Source organism: Acinonyx jubatus, chromosome B1, assembly GCF_027475565.1.
Source record: "Acinonyx jubatus isolate Ajub_Pintada_27869175 chromosome B1, VMU_Ajub_asm_v1.0, whole genome shotgun sequence".
Lineage (NCBI taxonomy): Eukaryota > Metazoa > Chordata > Mammalia > Carnivora > Felidae > Acinonyx > Acinonyx jubatus.
The window spans coordinates 171,378,706-171,394,413 of NC_069382.1; positions in this window are offsets into that span (position 1 = coordinate 171,378,706).

The following is a 15,708-nucleotide window of genomic DNA, read 5'->3' on the forward strand; positions in this document are numbered from 1 at the left end:
TGATCTCACCGCTTGTGAGTTCGAGCCCCGCATCGGGCTCTGTGCCCACAGCTCAGGGCCTGGAGCCTGCTTCGGATTCTGTGTCTCCCTCTCTCTCTGCCCCTCCCCCGCTCACAGTCTGTCTCTCTCTGTCTCTCAAAAATAAATAAACATTAAAAAAAAATAAAAAAATTAAATAAATAAAATATTAAAAAAAGAAGAGCCATACAGTTATTAACATTTCCTTATATGACAGTGAATATAGATGAGTGGTCTAAGTTCTTCTGTTAAGGTGGTGTAAGCCTGAGAAACACACAGTTGGTGCCAGCAGGATCTGAATTTCTTCAACGTGGTGCAATCACCTGCAATTGTCTGATGCCCTGGGCTGGGCATTTCAGTCATCTGCTCTTGTTTTTTGTGTGGGCATGCGTAGGATGTGTATATGTGTTTATGTGTGCGTGCATGTGTGGCTTATGTGTTCATAGCACTTCTGTGCATATATGTACACATGTAGGTATGTGTATGGTCTTTTTCTTCCAAACTAAAATTACCTGAAATGAAATGCAAGAATCAGTTGATCTAGCTCAAGTTATTAGATAAACTAACTTGGCTAAGATCTACAATTCTTTTTTTTTTATAATGTTTATTTTATTTTTGAAAGTGAGAGAGACAAGGTGCAAGCGAGGGAGAGGCAGGAAGAGAGGGAGACACAGAATCCAAAGCAGGCTCCAGGCTCTGAGCTGTCGGCACAGAGCCCAATGTGGGGTTCCAACCCACAAACTGTGAGATCATGACCTGAGCCGAAGTCAGACGCTCAACTGACTGAGCCACCCAGGCACCCCTAAGATCTAAAATTCATAAATGTTGTTGCAAGGTAACCATAAAGACGTGATTCCAACATGAAATATTTTTGAAACTATGTTCAAGGCTCAGTATGCTGTTTTATAATGTAACTGAATAGAGCATGCCTAACTTAAATAATATTATGATGATGTGTTTCAAGTAGATATTTAATAAAACAAATATACCAGCTTTAGTACCCTAGAGTAGACTCATATAATTAGAATAGATGTTTTTTCTTACTTACTAATAATTTTCACTAAATTTTATTAAAGGTCTTATTTAATTTAATCACCTTTAGCTGATTAATCAAACCACACTCTAAATGTAAGTTTATACCTTCTTGTTTTAGCTGGTTGCTCAAAATGCTGAGGTTATAATTTTCAGAAATTGCTGCTTTCTCTTTGGCCATTACTACGTGGGAAATAAATTGCTCTTGTTCAGAGTTCTATCTAGTAGCTTACACAATTAATACTTAAATTTTTAAAAATACATTTTTCATATTTTCCATTATACACAAGTGTTTCCCTGTATTCTTTTGTACCAAGAGAGAAATTACGGTTCTTGAATACAAAACAATGTGTAAGAGTGTGGGTGTGTGTGGGTGCCATTACAATATATCCTATGACGTCTGTGTTCATTATTTAATAAATCAAGTGTCAAGGATAATTTCCAAAGATCTATGAACACATGACATGCATAAGTAAGTTCATTATGGTAATGCAAAAAGCTAGAGGATAAATATTTATAATTCTATAAAGACTGCTTTTTCCTCAAGCCAATCTAATCAGTATTTCAATCACATTATCTAAATCAGGTACATGATAGATTGAAGAGCTATGTCGATAAAGTGAATTTTCTTTCACTTGTTAGCTGAGGAAATATTTCTATTTTAGATATTTGGGAGTGTGAGAAAATCTGAATACTAAAAATTGATAAATCTGTATATTATAAAGATGCTATTTGTATAATTACAGTCATCACCAAGTGCTAATATATTCTTTAGTATTTTGTTATGGATAAGGGACTAAAGACCTAGAACCTATCAAAAATATATTATTTCCTTTATCCTCTGCTTTTATTTCTGGCAGTTTGCTTTGGCTGGTACCTGAGTGTGACCATGAAGTAGATATACCAGGCCAGAATTTCTTTACCCAAGGGAAAAAAAAATCAAGAGAATGATATGTCACATGCTTTACAAATAAGAAACTGAATTATGCACTTAGTGAATAATAGAAAATAGTACTGATCAATCATACAAATATTTTTAAACAAAGAAATAGAATTATAATTATAAAAAGTTATTCAATATTAAGGATTAATTTTTAGCCGATTTCTTTGTTTTGCCCAATTCTCTTTTTATATACCTTAGTATATATTATGTATTAGTTATCTACAAATTAAATTACTTCGTCACTGAAAATTTAATGAGTTAGAACAACAAACATGTATTATGTCCCAGTTTCTGTGGGTATGAAATCAGGTGTGGCTTAGCTGGCTGATTCTGACTCAAGACCTCTCACATGGTTGCAGTCAAGCTGTTGACCAGGGCTTCAGTCATTTCAAGATTTATTTCCATGATCATGGAGACACTGTTGACAGAAGCCAAAAGCTCCACTTCTCAACTCACCCATGTGGCTGCTGGCAGGCCTCAGATGATCCATTTCTAATCTCACTCATGTGGTCTTTCTACAGAGCCTCCTTGCAACTGGTTTCTCCCAAGGTGAAGAATCCAAAAGTGAGTGAGGAAAAGACTCAAACTGAAGGGCACCTGGATGGCTCAGTTGGTAATACATATGACTCTTGGTCTCAGGATCGTGAGTTTGAGCCCCATGTTGGGTATAAAGCCTACTTAAATAAACAAACAAACAAACAAAAAACAAAAAAAACCAACAACAACTCAAGTTGAAAGTTACAGTCTTTTTATAACCTAATATTGGAAGCGATATCCCATTAATTCTGCCATCTTATATTTATTAGAAGTGAATCCATAACTCCAGCTCACAAACCACGGGAGAAAATACAAGGGAATGTTTGACGGAAGGCTGAGGTCATTGGAAGTTATATCAGAGGCAGTCTACCATATCCGTTAGCTCTATTTAGGAAATTTCTCACCTACTTAGGTTATTGGAAGTATCGCGGTCACCAAATAGCCATAAATTTGCCATAATCTCACAAGTTCTTGGATTCCATTTCAGAAGAGTACTGAATTGTCACTTTGAACTCTTCTCCATGATTCTTACCTGCCTTGTGTCTCATTCTCCACAGACATGTCTAAATTTCACCATGCTCCTCAATCCCCTGATGGCTCCCTTGCTTCTTCCCTCAGTAGATGATTGCACATTCCTATATCTCAGAGAAAATAAAGTGCATCAAGCATTTAATCATTAACATTCTGCACTTCCTACCACACCCCCAACAGACAGATTGCTCATAGCATGTATTCTCTCTCGCTTCTCACACTCTGCATTTCAGAAGATTTTATTTCTCCTCTTGTAAATTTAACCAGCCCTTTTGGGGCAGCTGAGCTATTTTCCATAATGAATTAGAGTTCACCAAGCCTCTCTAAAGAGATGAATCATTTAGGATGCTCTCTTCCCTGGAAATTTGGATTCATTGGGTTGGGTTAGGTTGGGTTGGGTTGGGGACCTAGGAATTTTCATTTTAGCCAGGATAGCAGGTGATTCATATTTTCAGATAAGTTTAAAAGGCACCAAGTAACATCATTTAAGTAAGACTATTTATTAAATCTTCATCTTGGGGAATGCATTTACTAATTGCTATGAGGAATACAAAGTTATATATTAGTAGAACCTGACCCAAATTAGTTTCTAAGGTATGAAACAAAACATTTCATGAGTGAAAATAGCTAAGATGACAAACAGTACTATGAACACATTTTAGTTACAAACAAGGTGTTGGAGTCATTAAGTGAGTTAAGTCACTGCAATTTGCTAGACTCTCTTGGGGAACATTTTCACAGAAAGTTGCCTAATACTGAGCAATGCTTTTAGTAACTTGAACATTTTTGTTTTGTTTTGTTTTTCAGGGAGGAAATGGAAAAACATTGTGGTAGTAGGTTTTGTTAAATTTGAGAAATGCCAGAGGTCAAGGCATTACATGAGTCTATTTGAAGTGGACTGAGAACATAAGCGTTATGACGTCATATGGGAAAGATGCCGTTGGTGGAGGGCCTCTGGAAACTTGATCTGAGCTGTTACTGTAACACTTAGGTTATTGGTAGAAGACGGTGGATTTGTGACCCAGTTTTGCTTAAAGAAAACTAACATGTTATTGAGCATCTATGTATCTGCTTCCAGGCTAAGAATTTTATAACCGTTACAAATTAAACTCACAGGCACATGCCAGGGAAGTATTATTATACTCCTTAATAGATGAATAAATGAAGACTCAGATGTGATCAAATCACAGTGCAGGAAAGTGGTAGAGTTGTGAAGCCAATCCAGCTCTAAGCCAAATTCATTTCATTTCCTAGGACTGTAATATTACAATAGAACCACATTTTTGAAATGTGTATCCAGGTAATTTGGATCCAAGATAATTCTTAAAATCACACTGTGAGAGAGTAGGGAGGGAGGGAAACTAAATCTGCAAGCACTTCATATAATACACAGGAAAAAAAGTATCCCAATTGAGTTAACGATGGGCAATCAAAATGTTAGTGTTCTTCCTTTTGCAACTTAAAAAAAGCCTGACATTTTAAAATTATAGAATCAGTTCACAGATATCATTTAACCACTTATATTTAGGACCAAAGCTTTTTTTTTTTAATTAAAAAAAAATTTTTTTTAATGCTTATTTATTCTTTAAGGGAGAGACAGGGTGTGAGCACAGGTGGGTGGGGGGGAAGGGGTGCAGAGAGAGAGGGGGACACAGAATCCAAAGCAGGCTCCAAGCTCTGAGCTGTCAGCACAGAGCCTGACATGGGTTTCGAACCCCTGAGATCATGACCTGAGCTGAAGTTGGACGCCCAACCGACTGAGCCACCCAGGCGCCCTGCAAAGTTTTTTTCTTTTTTTAAGAAATAAACATTATATTTAATAAAAATGGGATCTTTTGAATGCTTTTAATCACTATTCAAAACTTTTTTTTTTTTTTGCTTAAAATTTCCAAAATTTAAATTGGTAAAACATCTCCAATTATGGAGATAATTCTCCGTATGTCAGGAGGGAAATTGCAGGAAACCAAATAGTGTTTGATATCAGTTACTTCGGTAGTAACATGATAAACTCTTGGTTTAGCATCTCTGAGTCTCCTTATAAGACAAAGCAATCACTTCCTATTACATCTATCAGAAGCAACTTCTAAGACTAGGTCAGGGACTTTTCTGCTTCTAAAAATCTAGGTGGGAAATATGAATCTGTGCTTCTTTCTTCATGACTCACACCTCCCTGGGTCCATCACTGGTTCTCCCTTTCCAGAAACCCTCTGTCTATGACAACTCTTATCGATAGCCCATCCCAACTTCTTCTAATGCAACTGCTGCTTTAGCAAAGCACAACTATCTCACAACCTATAACTGCAATGCCACTCCCAGGGCATAATTCCCTAGCAGGCACTGTTGATAAATCTTTGGCTCCGACTCTAACATCTGCCCTCAGACCCTCTCTGGCTGGCTCCTAAGACCCAGGAAAGTTATAAGGATCTGATCGACTGAGAAGACTTTTATTTTCATTTACTTTATTTAAAAACTACAATGGGAGCACCTGGGTGGCTCAGTCGGTTAAGCGTTCGACTTCAGCTTAGGTCATGATCTCACAGTTTGTGGGTTTGAGCCCCGCATCAGGCTCTGTGCTGACAGCTCAGAGCCTGGAGCCTACTTTGGATTCTATGTTTTCCTCTCTCTGTCCCTCCCCTGCTTGTGTTCTGTCTCTCTGCCTCTCTGTCAAAAATAAATAATAAACATTAAAAAAAATAAAACTACAAAGTATTCTAGACCTGTAAGAGATCTAGTAGTGCTTTTTCTTTTGAAAAGTTTTTATAGATTTCATTAGAATGGGTCATCATTTAAGTGATGGCAAGACATGGAAAGGAAAACCTCATTTTTCCCAATGCCAAAAAGCTATAAGAATATATTTAGGGATTATTAATGATCTTGGGAAATATTGCTATTTAAAGAGCAATAACATTCTTTTTCATTTCAATATGATCATTCAGATAAGAACAAAATGAAGACAAAAATCTACATTTGAGACAGGGATCATAGTGGGCCTAGAGCTTGATGAAATTAGGTAATAAAACATTAATTCCATTTCTAGTATGCATTTTCATTTTATCCTTTTATATGCATGTTCCATGTGAACACTGAAATCCAGATGCATACTAATTAGCAATTAATATTCATCAACTTGTATAACAGTCCTCAACATAATGGTGATTAGCTTTAGATATTTATAGCATCATGAATAACTAGTTAGAGAATTGCATCATTTTCATTAGAATTACATTATGTTCCATAGGAGAATTTGTCTTGATACTGGGAAAGTGCAATGCTGTTTTAAAACTCTACATTTCAAGAAAACTGAACATATTTGTCATAAACCTGGTAAGTAGTTACTTCAGTAAAATTGAATGGATAGTTATTTTCCACAGAGTTTTTTTTTTTAAGTTTATTTATTTATTTTGAGAGAGAGAGCATGCGTGTGTGAGTGGGGGAGGGGCAGAGAGTGAGAGGGAGAGAGAGAGAATCCCAAGCAGGCTCTGTACTTTCAGAGCGGAGCCTGACATGAGGCTCAAACTCACTAACCTGTGCCAAAACCAAGAATTCACAAACCATGAGATCAAGACCGGAGCCAAAGTCAAGAGTTGAATGCTTAACTGACTGAGCCAACAAGGCACCCCTAAAGAGTTCTTTTTTTTCAGTCTTATTGTTGGTTTGCAACCCTCTCTGGAGCTTCCAAGTGAAATCTAAAACCAGCTCCCATATGTGAAAAGCAGGGAGAGACCCAAGAAAGAGGCAGGCCACTCCAGGTTGTTTGGTGGCAGTTTTAGTAAGCAAAGGGAACTTACATAGGAGGCTTGTCTTAGGCGACAACTAGATCAGTAGATCCCTACATCTGCCACCAAATCTTAAAATAAGTTTATCAAGAGCCGTTAACTAGGTTCAGTCACATATACGGTGCAGGTGTTTTCAACATCATATCACTATCTCAAGTCTATGTCTCGGGAGCAGCCTCTATAAGCAGGAAAGACAAGCAGCACTCACATTACAAGGACAGGGGTGGGGATGAGGAACCTCTGATCTCCTAGGTCCAGCTCTATATCAACTGGCAGTCACATCTTCTTGACGTCCTTCCCCAGTGTTTCCTCTCTTGTGAACAGTGTTGCTGTCTCTTATGGCCCCTCTTCTGTAATGGGCTCTGGGCAGTCAGCAAAGGGTTTCATTAGAATTTAGGTGGCTCTTTTGGTGGCTTTCTGGCTGCATTGGAGGTAAACTCCACAGGAATACAGATAAGACGTAAGATAAAATACAGATTAAGAGAATAATTTCCAAAATTAGTGACAACTTTCTTATAAATGCCCATAATTTGAACCATTGCTTTATTAAATCTCCTAAGCTGGGAGCTGACTCACTCGGGCATTTACTTGTGTTCTTATGTGATTTATTTGTTTATTTATCTACTTTTAAATGCTTATTTATTTTGAGAGAGAGAGAGAGCATGAGTTTGAGTGCGGGGGGGGGGGGGGCGGGCAGAGAGAAAGGAGAGAAAGAATCACAAGCAGGTTCTATACTCAGTGCAGAGCCTGACATGGAGCTCAATCTCATGACCATGATATCATGACCTGAGCTGAAATCAAGATTCAGATGTTTAACTGACTGAGCCACCCACGCACCCCTTTTATGTGATTTAATAAAAAAATTATACATGAGCATACTTATCAGGTATGAACATGTAACATTTTGTTTGCATAATGGCATAGGTGGCTCCTTGCAAGGCAGTAATAATATCTAAGGCCATTTTATTTTAGAGGACAGCTTTTCTCATTAGAGTCATTTCAGTGTTCAGTAAGGACAAGCTTTGTTTAAGGCTTAAGGTTTTCTAGGTGAACTTAGAAGTGGCTTCTATGTGTCCTATAATGTCCTTCAGGCCAGTGGAGGAAACAAAGATGGTGGTAAAATGATTGTGGTCGTGGGAAAAAGTGCCTATCTGGCTTTGAGGAGAGGGAGGTTAACAGCTTTAGGAATTTGACCCACCATATATATTGGCTAGGGGAGGCAGCACCGTCAGGCATGAGGAGGTGAATTGGGGACAGGAGATGCTAGACCAGGATCCCATTTTTTGCCTCTTTTAATGGGATGTGTTCTATTCCAAGTATAATGTACTTTAAAAAGTCCAGCTGGTAGCAGGATAATGGGATTCCAAAGGAGAATGAGTAGTTTCCCCTCACCCAGGGTTGCAAAGTAACTCACCATTCTGGTGAGAAGTCCCATTCCAAATGCTAGTAGATAACTTCTTTCCCGGGTGTATCAGGGCTTGGTGTTCTCACCAGCCTAGAATATTGATCCATGGTGAGATTTAGGGTAATGGCTATCTCTCATTACTTCCATACCTGTATAGTTTTAGATGCCTTCCAGAGATCCCCAGTCTGGATTATGGGGCAAAGAAAAAGAAAGAAAAAAAATATTTCTTTTCTTTCACCTTGTTTATGGGTTATAGGGGAGATGAAACCTGCCATGTACTTTTGCCTTAACCTTAGAAATGTGACCACCAATCATGAGTAGTACTCAGTATTTTAATCCCTTAATGGTGGCAACCTATTTTGCATGGTGGCAAGGGAAAGCTTAGGTTAGACCAGATGCAGTGTTCATGTAAACCAAGACATCCTTAGAACCCTCATTAAGTGGGAGGGGACCAATATGGTCAATTTGCCAATACTTTATGGTGGATTGCTGCAGATTCTTTTGACAGGTGCCTTGGGCATTTTTTAGAAGACACAGGACATGCTGTTATAGCATTAGTCAAGTAATTGTACAATCTGGCATCCTTGACAATATATGGTGTCACTTGGGCATTGTGGTGGACATTCCTTATGTGCTGTGTAGTCTGCTGTATCTACTGAAGGGTCAGTAGCTAGAGCTCATACCTGAGCTAGGGTATCAGCTTGTTGATTGCCAGCAGGTGTCAGTGACTTATAAGCTGAGACATGGAAAACAGTGATAACTGCCTCAGGTTCTTGCAGAGAGACACAAATATATTTCATATATCTTGCCCCCATAAGAACTTATTTATGATTATCCATGTCTGCCCATTGTCCAAGCCACAGGGTTAATATCCATAGAACAGCTTGTCAGTGGAAAGGGTTAATAGCCAGGGCTCATGAGTGATTACCAGCCAGACCTCTTTCAGTTTAGTACAATGGCTGCTTATGGTGTGTTTTTGTTTTTATGTAGATTATGTCAGTGTTGGGCTGAATAGTGACTGTAGTCAACGTGGATAGATTTCCTCAACTAGACTTGTCTGTTATCAGTCAGACTTGTCTGACACCAGTCATTAGTGAGAATTTTTTTTGTGTGTATCACTTCTTTATAGGCTGCAGGCTCTGACACAGAAGCAGGAGTGGGGGCTTCTGGATGATCTATATTTTCTAGGGTCTAATAGCACTTATATTTCTAGAGACAGTGGATTGGTGGACAGGATGCTCCTCTTCTACAAATAGGCATGTCATTTAGTCAAAGTAGGAATTTGAGCTATAACAAACGTCAACCAATGGAACATAGTTTTAACCAACCCCTTGATAGATAGGGAAGTTCTTACCACAATGCACTATTCCTTAGTGAGAGACTCTACTTGGATGAGTGCTGTATACACTACTAGAAGCTGTTGCTGTATGAGGGTATATGGGACTTTTGCGCCTTCCAAAACTGAGAACAAAATCCTAGGAGTACTCTCCTTCCATTGTTTCTGCCTTAGTGCCCAACCCACACATTTTGGCATCACAGACACATCTAACTCAAGTGGTAGTGTTTTTTGGGAGATGCCCAGAAATTTAATCTGCGTTATTAGTATGTTTACCTTCTCGAAGGTGGTTTGCTGTTCTGATCACCAGTCTCATAGATGCCTTTTCTTTACCAGATGACATAAGAGACAAAGACACAGTGTCAGGTGGGGAATAAACATCTTCTAAAACCCCCAAATCCCTATAAAGTCTTATATCTCTTACATTCTTAGGGATTGGATAGGCTTACATTTTATGAATTACAACTTTTGGGATTGCATGCATTTTACCTGACTAAACAACTCCCAAAACTTTACAGTGGTGCCTGGGCTTTGAATTTTCCATGGATTCATTGGCCATCCTCTCCCTTACAGATGCTTTAGCAAAGCCTGTGGAAGGTCCTACAGAAGACGCAGATCTTCATAAGTTAACATTCCATCATTGTAATGGGTCCATTTTACTTATTTGGAGAACAGGGACAGGTCCCCAGCTACCATCCCATGACATATTATAGAGCTATGTAGATAGCCTTGGTGGAGCACTTCAAACGTTCACTATTGTCCCTCCCACATGAAGTCACGTTGATCTTAGTTATCAGAAACCTGTACTTGTCAAGTCTTTTCCATGAATTTCCTTGAAGACGAAGCACTTTTGCAGGAACACTTTTTTCCTGCCAGAACATCAGCAGAAAATAATAACTGTCCATAAATGACAAGAACCTCAAAAATGACCGCAAAGATCTGATGAAAAGTCATTATAATGCAATTATAACACATATAATACAATGTGTAATGCAATATAATACATTATAATACAATATGGTTATTTCTGTTTCATACATTTTAAAATTATGACTGATAACATTATACAAGGACATATCAGACTTTTAGCAATTTGATATAAATAATGCTAAATATAAGAAAATTTTAGCAATTTTATATAAGTAATGCTAATGTAAAGAAAGTTTAGCATTTCTTATTTGACAATGCTATCTATGAAGCTTAATATGTATAAAAAGTTAGATCGTTATAAAAAACTTAGCTCATTCCATAGAGAAGACTCAGTTTTTAAGTGATCAAAGACCTAGTAAAGACAAAATGCAGTCTTCATTTTCTAGGTAGATTACATTAAAGGTAAAGGAAAACCTTTGTTTATATATATTCTTTTATTAAGAGGAAACCAATAATCTAGGAAATGTTTCTCTTTTTAGCCAAGAGAAAACCATATTCTAATTTTGCACCAGTTTTTACATTAAAATTCTATTTTTATGTAAATCCATTTAATCTTAGCTTGATTATATAAAATTTTTTCCCTCAATATTCTTTTCTTTATAAACTTTCTACAACTTCCTATATCTATGTAGGTATTTTTCCAAAACTTAGCCATGAATCAGGTATTCATTCATGTGGTTAAAGCTTTTCAGTGATCACTGTGATCTTATGGAGGCCTTGGATTAGATTTTGGGGCAAGGGAGCTACTACAGTAGTGTGTAGTTTTAATAGCCTCCCCTAGTCCCTTTTTTAAAAATTGAGTCTCTGTGGGCAATGTTTAGGTTAACTCCTGGGTGTTTACATCTGAAAGATATGATAAGATTTGCAACTTCATGGTACACAGAGAGAATGTAAGATTTTTCCTAAAATCTTTGGGTTAATTGCTCTTTACAATTTCTCTTTGTATTAGAAATCAGAAGGCATGGGAGAGAGCCAAAGCATAAGAGACTCTTAAAAACTGAGAACAAACTGAGGGTTGATGGAGGATGGGAGGGTGGGGAGGGTAGGTGATGGGTATTGAAGAGGGCATCTTTTGGGATGAGCACTGGATGTTGTATGGAAACCAATCTGACAATAAATTTCATATGTTAAAAAATAAAAAATAAAAAAAAGAAAGAAATCAGAAGGCATGGGGCATTTCATCTGTTTCCTCATCCATTAGTATAACATCGCCCTCTCCGTTTTCATTATTTTTTTAACTTATTCCATCTCGTAGCATCTTATTTATTTACTTATTTATTTATTTAAAGTTTATTTATTGAGAGAGACAGAGACAGAGCAAATGGGAGGGAGCAGAGAGAGAGAGGGAGAGAGCCGGATGCGGGGCTTGAACCCACAAAACTGTGAGATCATGACCAGAGCTAAAACCAAGAGTCTGATGCTTACCTGACTGAGCCACCCAGGCGCTCCCCCTTTTTTATTTATTTTCCATCTCTTAGCATCTTAATCTTTGTCACAAGCACTCAGACCTTAATCAGTGGCAGCTTGCACCCTTCCAGCTTTGCAGAACAGCATGCTAGTCTCTAACTTATTATTCTGCTCTCCCATTTTGTCTGCCAGCCCTGTAGCTAGCAGAGTAGTGGATATTCCCATGTCCTTCTCTTATATCAGCTCTTCTAACTTTGTATCCTGACCTTTAGCCTCTGGTTGGTCATCAGTGGCCAACAGAATGGCCCACAGGGCAGGTCAGCCCACCGCAGCAGGCCATCCATTTTTCTTCTTTGTTGCATTGTGAAACTTTGAGCAGCCAGCATTTTCAGGGTGCCTCCATACTCATGTGGTGGTCCATAAGCATCTGACACACACACCACACTTCTTCACACGCAGGTTGATGTGATTTTCCACATCAGGTGCCCTGCACAGAGCCTGATGTGGGACTCGATCTCACAATTGTGAGGTCATGACCTGAGCTGAAATCATGAGTTGGATACTTAGCTGATTCAGGTAGGTGGCAGTTTTGATAAGCAAAGGGAATTTACATTAAGAGGCGTGTCTTGGGTGGCAGCAAGATGAGAGAATGTTTGTATCCACCTGCTGACTCTTAAAAGTTTATATATAGAGAGACCTTAACTGGGTTCAGTCAAGTTTACCATGCAGGGGTTCTCAACACCACATCACTATCTAAGTGCTATGTCCTTGGAGCAGCCCCTGGGAAAAGGAATGACAAAGGAAACCCACATTCCAAGGAAAGGGGAGGTGATGAGAAGCTCCTGATCACCTGGGTTCAGTTTATGGGTCAACTGGCATTCAGGTCTTCTCCATGATTATCTGGAACAATCATCTTCCTGATTTTTTTTAACACATAGGAGAAGTTAGTCTGTCAAGTATTTGAACTCCAGTTAGCCTCGTTCCAGGCCATGGAATGCAGGCAACAGGCAATAACTCTCAAGGCCTCATCCCCTCTTGACCACTCAAGGACATAGCTCTAGCAGTTATCCTTTGCTTCTCCTGCATCCTATTTGTTCTTTCTACTAAGTATTTTTCACTAATGTACAAGCATGTATTATATCAACATTTATTGTACAAGCATGATACCGCTTCAGAATGTCCTCTTCCTGCAAGCCCATGTGCTAAGCATTATTTTTCTCCATAACACCTTTCATCTCCCTTGATGCCACTGGCCCATTTCACTTTGGTCTATTCCCACCATTTGACCCAACTGATCATTGCCTGATTCTGGGCTTTCAGAACACCACGCTCTATTAGTGTTTCCTTTTACTCTACAGACATCTGCTTCGTAGTCTACCTTGTTGGTTATCTCTAATCTCTCTGACCTCTAAAATGAGGACTTTCCAGGGCTCTGACCCAAGACATTTTCTCTTTCCTACATCCCTTACGTATCTGGTGATCTCACCCAGTTTCATGGCCTAAATTCTGCTAACATGCCAACAACTCCCAAATTTATGTCTACAGCATATATCTCTTCTCTGAATTCTAGACTAATAAACTTGACTGATGATTTTACATCCCCACTCAGAGATAAGTATCTCAAACACAATATCTCTAAAATTAAATTCCTGATACTCTCTAGGAAAGCAGATCACCCCAGTCTTCTCTATTTCAATAATCGGCAACCTTGTATTTTCAGCTACTAAGGCCAGACACATTGAACTGATCCTTGACTCTTGCTTTCTCACAGGCTACATTCAATCGTTGATCAAATCCTGTCGTCTCTACTCTCACCATGCACTCAACACTGACCATTTCTCACCCCTTTTCCTGCCACTACCTTGATTTAAGCCACTCTCATTCATCTCTTGAACAGCCTTGTTGCATTCTCTCTACCCAGAATGCTTTCTTTCCTGATAGCCTCATGTTCTGCTCCCTTATTTTTTTCAGGAAATGCCAACATTTCAGTGAGGGCTTTCTTGACCAGTCTATTGCAAATTAAACCTCTTTAGAATGTTCTCTTCCTGTGTGCTGCTTTATTTTTCTCTATCCCTCTCACCTTTTAACATGTCTTGTAATTTATTCATTAATTTTGTTTCTTTACTATCTTACTACACTCTATTTTGTTTTTCTTCTTTGTTCCCTTCTTTTTAGATTCATTTTCTTTTTATTCTGTCTTTCCACACACATTTGTTTCTTCTTACACAGTCCATTATCATTCCTTTAGCGGTTCCCCTAGAGATTACAACTTACATATACTGTAGAACAGTCGAATATAAACTTTACTTTTGTCACTTCCCAGAAGATGCTCTGATCTTAGAACACTAAGTCTCTGTTTACCTCCATTTTAATTTTTTTGTGTTATTGATGTTAGTTATTTTAATTCACATGTGTTTTGGGGTGCCTGGGTGGCTCAGTCAGTTGAGCATCTGACTTCGGCTCAGGTCACGATCTTGCAGTCTGTGGGTTCGAGCCCTGCATTGGGCTCTGTGCTCAAGGCTCAGAGCCTGCAGTCTGTTTAGGATTCTGTGTCTCCCTCTCTCTCTGCTCCTTCCCTGCTTCTGCTCTGTCTCTGTCTCTCAAAAATAAATAAATGTTAATTCACATGCATTTTATACCTAACAAGACATTACTATCATTGCTAGGTTCAGTCAATACTCATTTGTAATTCACCACATGTTTAATCTTTGCTTTGCTTTTTATTTTTTCCTGCCTATCTGTGATTCTACCGGAGATCACTTTCCTTTGGCCTGAAGAACTCTTTGTAGTATTTCTTCTAGTGCAGACCTGCTGGCAACAAATTGTCTCAATTTTTGAAAAAAAATGTCTTTTTCAAATTTATTTTAAAAGATATTTTTGTGGAGATAGAATTCTGGGTTAACATTTCTTTTCTTTTAGCAGTTTAAAAATGGTATTCATTTAATTTCTATCATTGCTGTTGAAGAGTTATCAGTGCTCTCATTTCTCCTTTGAAAATAATGTGTCTCTGGGATGCCCAAGGGGCTAAGTCAGTTAAGTGTCTGGCTTTGGCTTCAGCTCAGGTCATGATCTCACAGTTTATGACTCGGAGCCCCACTTTGGGCTCTGTGCTGACAGTGCAGAGCCTGCTAGGGATCCTCTCTCTCGCTCTCACTCTGCCCCTCCCCTGTAGCATGTGTTCTCTCTCTCTCTCCCTTGAAAGTTAATTTATTTTGAGAAAATTATCTCTTTTTCATTTACTAAGTGATAAACTATAAATATAGGTACGGAATCTGCTTCGCAAACCAGTACCCGGCACATAATAAGCGTAAGCATTATGTAAATATTTATTGAATAAATGACCAAGTCTTCCCTGACCTCCACATTACCACTGCTTTTTCATCTTTAATTTTGTGGTGTATTTTTTTCATTCTATCTAGTGTTGTGTCGTAGTGGTCACAGGTATTTTCTGTATCCACAATAACCTCAAAGCTTCTTGAGAGTCAGGCTACATCTATGCCATGTTTGTCCTTTTTCATCTTTCCTTCCCTAGGAGTATGTCACTGCACAATACACAATCACTAAGTATTTAAATTGTCTAGTGTACTAGTTAACTCTTGTGGCCTTAACAAATAACTACAAAATTTCTGGGGCATGCAACAATAAACTCGTATTTTGGTCATGATTTTACAGTTGAGTAGGGACTTAGCTAATCCATTCGGAACTTGATTGAGAGGCTGTCACCTGCCGGTTTAGTTTGGGAAGGTTTCACATGAGTCTTGTCCACCTTGGATCAATGGGTTAGTTAAGTCAT